General features: G+C 43.8%; 1 long non-coding RNA gene across 1 annotated transcript in view; it reads right to left on the reverse strand.

Annotated features, from left to right (window-relative positions):
* The window catches only part of LOC141370679 (uncharacterized), a 32231-nt gene extending 24538 nt beyond the window's left edge, over nt 1–7693 (reverse strand). The window contains exons 1-2 of the long non-coding RNA XR_012374936.1: nt 7640–7693; nt 4029–4242 (exon numbers count right to left, since the gene is read on the reverse strand). This is a non-coding gene — a long non-coding RNA (uncharacterized lncRNA). The remainder of the gene's footprint in view (nt 1–4028; nt 4243–7639) is intronic.
* Nucleotides 7694–7984: the final 291 nt, after the last annotated feature.

Genomic DNA, 7984 nt, shown 5'->3' on the forward strand with positions numbered 1-7984 from the left:
AAGAAAGAAAGAAAGAAAGAAAGAAAGAAAGAAAGAAAGAAAGAAAGTTAATCTTCCCCATGGGATGGCAAACTGATTCCAGCAGCTCCAGCTTTGTATTCTTCGAGGACAGTAACTCCTGCATTATGAAAGCCTTGTCCCTAATACCTCAAGCTTTGTCCAGAACTAGATTATGTATCCAATCCTAGAGTCAAATGGCTGGGTCAACTCTAGGCCAAACGTGAACTAAAATTAAGAGTAAAATCAAACTGTGGTGCCTGGGTGGCTCAGTCGTTAAGCGTCTGCCTTCAGCTCAGGTCATGATCCCAGGGTCCTGGGATCGAGCTCCGCATCGGGCTCCCTGCTCCGCGGGAAGCCTGCTTCTCCCTCTCCCACTCCCCCTGCTTCTGTTCCCTCTCTCGCTGTGTCTCTCTGTCAAATGAATAAATAAAATCTTTAAAAAAAAAAAAGAGTAAAATCAGACTTCTGTTATCAAAAGCACAGATACTGTGAAGATCAAAATAATCCTTACAAGACCCTGTAAGGTAATGTGAAGAAGTTAGAAGTTTTGGTGGAAATAAAGCAGAAGTTTTTGTTTTTAAGATTTTATTTATTTATTTGACAGAGAGAGAGTACAAGCAGGTGTGGCAGCAAGCAGAGGGAGAAGCAGGCTCCCACTGAGCAGAGAGCTGGACATGGGGCTCCATCCCAGGACTCTGGGATCATGACCTGAGCCGAAGGCAGACACTTAACCGACTGAGCCACCCAGGTGCCCCAAGAAAGCAAAAGTTTTTTTTTTTTTTTTAATTTTATTTAGTCATTTGACAGAGAGAGACACAGTGAGAGAGGGAACACAAGCAGGGGGAGTGGGAGAGGGAGAAGCAGGCTTCCCACGGAGCAGGGAGCCCGATGTGGGGCTCGATCCCAGGACCCTGGGATCATGACCTGAGCCGAAGGCAGATGCTTAACAACTGAGCCACCCAGGCGCCCCTCTGTCCTTCACCCTTCTAATCAAAGCCAGTTTCTACCCATTGTTCTCCCTTGAAACCCTCTACATCCTTTAAGAATTAGCTTATGTGATCTCTTTTTTCTTTTCTTTCTTTCTTTTTTTTTTTTTTAAGATGGAGAACTCATGTGAACAGAGGCAGAGGAAGAAGGAGAGAGAGAATCTCAAGCAGACTCCCTGCTGAGCATGGAGCTGCCCTGGGCTTGATCTCACAACCCTGAGATCATGACCTGAGCCGAAATCAAGAGCCGGACACTTAACCAACTGAGCCACCCAGGTGCCCCAATGTGACCCTCTTAAGAAGCCATCCATATCCTCTTGCTCCACTGAGCTCCCATAAGTCCTTAGACTGTCTGGTATTTTAGTTAAATGGGTTCTCCTACTAGTCTTTGAGTTCCCTGAGGGCAGGGATGAGGTCCAAGTCAGATCTCTGCCATCTACCACACCTACCACGCAGTAGGGCCTAAGAAATGATTATTAAATTAGTGAAACTTCTCTCTTATGGACCTTTTGAGAGTAAGTTGGAAATATCATTAGAATGTTGAAAAATTAGGGACACCAGTGTGGCTCAGTCCATTAAGTGTCTGCCTTCCACTCGGGTCATGATCCCAGGGTCCTAGGATCAAGTCCCACATTGGGCTCCCTGCTCAGCGGGGAGTCTGCTTCTCCCTCTGCCTACCACTCCCCCTGCTTGTGTGCTTTCTCTCTCTCTGACAAATAAATTTAAAAAATCTTTAAAAAAATAACTGTGCTATATTTAAGATTTATAGGAATGACATGGCCAGATTCCTGCCTGTACACAAAGATCAACCGACCAAGGACAAAGAAGTTATATGACCTTCCTTATATGTTTACAGATGTCAATCACCTTTTGATTTCAACTCCCCATCCCCCCTTCTCCCTTTTGCTAACATAAAAGAAGAAAAGAAGCTTGAATTTCATGCTGTGGGGATATGATTCTTTGTGACAATAGTCTACCATCTCCTTGGGTTTCTGGCTTTCTAAATAAAGTTGCTTTCCTTGCTGCAACATCTTGCTTCTCAACTTGGTCTTTCTTGTGGTGAGCAGAACAAGCTTGGACTCAGTAACAACAGCTGTGCTTTTCCATTTTAGGAAATCCTGTTTGGAATTCTAATTGACTCATTTATTTATTTTTTAAACTTTCCATTAAAAATTTTTTTAAGTTTATTTTTTTAGTAATCTCTATACCCAATGTGGGACTTGAACTCATGACTCCAAGATCAAGAGTCATGTGCTCTTCAGATTGAGTCAACCAGGCACCCCTAAAGTTTCCTTTTTGTTTGAAAGAGAGAGAGTCAGGGGGAGGGGCAGAGAGAGAGAGGGCAAGAGAGAATCTTAAGCAGGCTCAACACCCAGTGCAGAGCCTCACAAGGGGCTCGATCTCACAACCCTAAAATCATGACCTGAGCCAAAATTAAGAGTTGGGCCCTTAGCCAACTGAGCCACCCAGGTACCCCTAAACTTTCCATTTTTATTTTTATTTTTTTTAAGATTTCTATTTTTTTATTTTATTTTATTTATTTATTTGACAGAGAGACGCACAGCCAGAGAGGGAACACAAGCAGGGGGAGTGGGAGAGGGAGAAACAGGCTTACCGTGGAGCAGGGAGCCTGATGTGGAGCTTGATCCCAGGACGCTGGGATCATGACCTGAGCTGAAGGCAGACGCTTAACGACTAAGCCACCCAGGCGCCCCAAGATTTCTTTTTCTTTTTTAAAGATTTTATTTATTTATTTGACAGAGAGAGACACAGCGAGAGAGGGAACACAAGCAGGGGGAGTGGGAGAGGGAGAAGCGGGCCCCCTGCTCAGCAGGGAGCCCGATACGGGGCTCGATCCCAGGACCCCGGGATCATGACCTGAGCCGAAGTCAAACGCTTAACGACTGAGCCACCCAGGCGCCCCCGCCCCAAGATTTCTATTTTTAGTAATAGAAATTACTAAATTTCTAGATCACCCAATATGGAGATCGAACTTACAACCCCAACATCAAGATTCACACACTCCACCGACTGAGGCAGCCAGGTGCCCCAAACTTTCCATTTCTAAATAATCTTAGATTTGGGCGCCTGGGTGGCTCAGTTGGTTAAGCGACTGCCTTCGGCTCAGGTCATGATCCTGGAGTCCTGGGATCGAGTCCCACATCGGGCTCCCTGCTCAGCAGGGAGTCTGCTTCTCCCTCTGACCCTCTTCCCTCTCGTGCTCTCTGTCTCTCATTCTCTCTTTCTTAAATAAATAAATAAAATCTTTAAAAAAAGTAATAATAAATAAATAAATAAATGATCTTAGATTTATACAAGTTACAAGAAAATATTGGGGCACGTGGGTAGCTCAGTCGGTTGAGTGACTGACTCTTGGTTTCAGGTCGGGTCATGATCTTGGGGTTCTAGCCCCACATAGGGCTCTGCACTCAGCAAGGAGTCTGCTTCAGGATTCTTTGTCCCTCTGGACCTCCCCTCACTTGCACGCTCTCTCTCTCTAAAATAAATAAATCTTAAGGAAAAAAAAAGGCAGGAGGCAAAAACCAGGAAACTGGGTAATTTACAAACTTTATAATCAGTTCCTGAAGGACTGGAAATTGTCTGTACTTAACACAAAATCTATCAGTGTGCACCAAATTATACATAAAATATAGAAATAGAATTTCTGCTCTCAAAGTAGTTGATACTCTAGATAAAATATTTCAGGTCCTGAAAAAAGAAAAAATATGAAAGTACTAGGAAAATGCTAAAATAAAGACCACTTGCAACTTCAAGTGGACCCAGATATTTAATGTGGTAGAACTGAAAATAAACTAGAGCAGAAATCCTGCGTTCCAGTCCTTACTCATCCACTGTCTGACTACATGACTTGACTTTTTTGGTTTGAGTTTTCTGTAAGAGTAAATAATGAGATGCACTTTCTCTATAATATCTTCCATCTTTAGTAATCTATGCCCCAGGATCTGAAAAATATTATCATTCACAGGCGTTGGAGACCTCTAACATCTTTACATCACCAGAGAGCAGATATTGAGTGCTTACCATCTGTCCCTGTTCATGTTCTCATGTCCTCCAGGTCTCTTCTTGCTGTCTTTATTATGGTTTGTATGAATTAAAATCCCAAATCTTTTTTCCTAACAGAAATGCTTTCTTCCCAAGCCCTTTGCTAGCAAGGATAGTTAATTAGCTCCAACAGATTAAGGGTAGAGTCATACAGGGAATTGTGGCAACATCTGCTTTGTTTGTTCCAAGGAATCTGTGCAAATAAACAGGAGGAATTACTGTTACTAAGCATGTATAACATAATTAAATTTGTCCAAAGTATTTTATTTTTTTAAATATATGTTTTTAGAGATTTTATTTATTTATTTGACAGAGAGACACAGGGAGAGAAGGAACACAAGCAGGGGGCGTGGGAGAGGGAGAAGCAGGCTTCCCACCAAGCAGGGAGCCCGATGAGGGGTTCGATCCTAGGACCCTGGGATCATGACCTGAGCAGAAGGCAGATGCTTAACGACTGAGCCACCCCGGCGCCCCTGTCCAAAGTATTTTAAACTATTTTCTTGTTATTAATTCTTCCTGGCAAGACCAAGTCAAAGAGAATGTAAAATGTAAGCAGGTCCTGGGTCCTCTGACCATTGATGGGCCTCCTTCTGCACATCACATCGTGAGGGAAAGGTTGCAAGGACTGACTTGGAGGGGTGGGAGTAAAGAAGATTAGAACTGTTGGGGTTTTTATTTAAAGCTCTAAAATAGTACAATTTGAAATAATCTTTCACAAGAATAATATATAGGGATCCCTGGGTGGCTCAGTCAGTTAAGCATCTGCCTTCGGCTCTGGTTGTATACCCAGGGTCCTGGGATGGAGCCCCATGTTGCCTTGGGCTCCTGCTCAGTGGGGAGTCTGCTTCTCTCTCTGCCCCTCCCCCCATTTGTTCTCTCTCTCTCTCTCAAATAAATAAATAAAATCTTTAAAAAAAAGATATTTATTTATTTGAAAGAGAGAGAGAGAGAGAGAGAAAGCACCACCAGGGGGGAGGGTTAGAGGGAAAAGGGGAAGCAGACTCCCCATTGAGCAGAGAGCCTGATGTGGGGCTCCATCCCAGGACCCCGAGATCATGACCTGAGCTGAAGGTAGACGTTTAACTGACTGAGATACCCAGGTGCCCCAATAAATAAAATCTTAAAGAAAAAAATTTCCTGCACACCAGAAGCCTCCTTGTGTTCTCCTCCCAGCTAGTAACAAGTTAGTAGAGTTAGTAATGTCTACTTTGACTTTTTTTTTTAAGACTTTATTTACTTGACAGAGAGAGACAGCATAAGCAGGGATAGTGGCAGGTAAAGGGAGAGGGAGAAGCAGGCTCTTTGCAGAGCAGGGGAGCCTGATGTGGAGCTCAATCCCAGGACCCTGGGATCATGGCCTGAGCTGAAGGCAGACACCTAACCGACTGAGCCACCCAGGCGCCCCTACTCTGACTTCTATTACTATGATATTGGGATATGATACATATTTGGTCTTTGTTCTGGTTCCTGGCATAAGAGCTCCTAAAACTCTTGTAATTTTCTAAGTGATAATGGTGAAAAGCACATCTTTTGTTATTTATAATAAGTCTTCAACCAAACCTGAGTTTATGTTAATGGGGTGACTCAAGATGGTTCCTTAGATAGCTTCAGGATGGGGCCTGGTTGCCAAAGGAACCAACCATGTGATTCCAGGTTTGGAACTTTCAGACTTAACCCTCCAGCCTCTGGGAAGGGAAAAAGGAATGGGGATTTAATTAATTACCAAAGGTTAGTGATTTAATGAATCATGCCTTCATAAAGGAACCTCCATATAAATCCTAAACTATGGGGTTTGGAGAGCCCCTAAATTCGTGAATATATCTACATGCCATGAGGGTAGTCCCCCCCAGACTCCACAGGGACAGAAGATCCTGTGTTCAGGACCCTTTCAGACCTCACTCTATGTACCTCTTCATCTGGTTGTTCATTTTTATCTTCTATAATATCCTTTATAATAAACTGGTAATAGTATTTATTTTCCCGAGTTCTGTGAGCCATTATAACAAATTGTCAAACCTAATTAGGTCATCATGGGAACCCTCAATTTATATTGATTGACATTTGAATTATTTCCCATCTATGGCTGTTATGAATAAAACTATGAATATTCTTTTGCCTTTTAGTGGACATAAACATTCATTTCTGTTTATTTTATTTTTATTTATTTTATTTTTTATATTTTTAAATATTTTATTTATTTATTTGACAGAGAGAGACACAGCGAGAGAGGGAACACAAGCAGGGGGAGTGGGAGAGGGAGAAGCAGGCTTCCCGCCAAGCAGGAGCCCGATGCAGGGCTCGATCCCAGGACCTTGGGATCATGACCTGAGCCAAAGGTAGATGCTTAACGACTGAGCCACCCAGGCACCCCTCATTTCTGTAGTTTAACCAGAAGTAGAAGTTCTGGATCATAGGGTACACATACTCAGCTATAATAGGTACTGCCATAGATTTTTCCAAATTGTACCAATTTACATGCCCACTAGCAACATATGAGAGTTCCAGTCATTCTACCTCTTTACCAATCTTTGGTATCATCAACAGGTTTTTTGTTTTTTGGGGTTTGGTTTTTTTTTTTTTGGTATCATCAGGCTTTTTGTTTTGTTTTGTTTTTAAGATTTGTTTATTTGAGAGTAAAAGGGAGTGAGAGAGAGAGAGAGAGGGAGAAAGAACATGAGTGGGAGGGACAGAGGGAGAGAGAATCCCAAGCAGACTCCACACTGAGAGAGGAGCTTGACATGGGGCCAATCTCACAACCCTGAGATCATGACCTGAGCTCAAGTCAAGAGTCAGACACTCAACCGAGTCCCCCAGGTGCCCCCAAAATTGCTTTTATTACTATTTTTTTATGATTTTATTTATTTATTTGACAGAGAGAGACAGCATGAGAGAGGGAACACAAGCAGGGGGAGTGGAAGAGAGAGAAGCAGCCTTCCCGCCAAGCAGGAGCCCGCTGTGGGGCTTGATGCCAGGACCCTGGGATCATGACCTGGGCCGAAGGCAGACACTTAACGACTGCCACCCAAGCGCCCCCACAATTGCTTTTAAAATACCGATGATATCATGGTGCCTAGGTGGCACAGTTGGTTAAGCATCTGACTCTTGGTTTTGGCTCAGGTTGTGATCTCAGGGTGTTGAGATCCAGCCCCACGTTGGACTCTGCACTCAGGAGGGAGTCTGTTTGATTCTCTCTCTGCCCCTCCGCACCTGCGTGCGTGCTCTCTCTCAAATAAATAAATCTTTTTTTTTAAGATTTTATTTATTTATTTGAGAGAGAGAGAATGAGAGACAGAGAGCACGAGAGGGAAGAGGGTCAGAAGGAGAAGCAGACTACCTGCTGAGCAGGGAGCCTGATGCGGGACTCAATCCCGGGACTCCAGGATCATGACCTGAGCTGAAGGCAGTCGCTTAACCAACTGAGCCACCGGGGCGCCCCTCTCAAATAAATAAATCTTTAAAAAAATAAATAAATAAAGGCAACTGTGGACTTTTAAACTTCCAGGTGAATCTTCATTCCACAGAAATTATGAGCTCTGCTGGGAGGTGCATTTGGGGCTAGTTCCTGGGATGCCAAGATGAAGTACACTAACCTTGAGGATGAGCCTGCAGCCTCTGACATGGGCAGATACCAGGATCCAAGTGCAGCTCAGCATGAGCCTAGAGATTCTCAAAGGAATTCCAGACTCTTGCACAGTGGGCTCCTGGATCATCAAGGGCATTGTGAGGCAAGACAGACCTGGAACAATAGGCTCAAAAAGGAAGGTGAACCACTTCTGAGCCATTCACTCTGTGCATGTCTCTGAAGGGATAGGGCCGACCAAGTAAGATGGGGCTGCCTTTCCCAAGGTGGCATTAGAGATTAGTGGCAGTGCCCACTTGGGATGGCAGAGGACCCTGTCTCAGTCTGGTCTTTGTTTCGACTTGGAAAACAAATC

This window comes from Callorhinus ursinus, unplaced genomic scaffold, assembly GCF_003265705.2.
Source record: "Callorhinus ursinus isolate GAN/ISIS: 27379988/994484 unplaced genomic scaffold, GSC_fseal_2.0 scaffold42, whole genome shotgun sequence".
Taxonomy (NCBI): domain Eukaryota; kingdom Metazoa; phylum Chordata; class Mammalia; order Carnivora; family Otariidae; genus Callorhinus; species Callorhinus ursinus.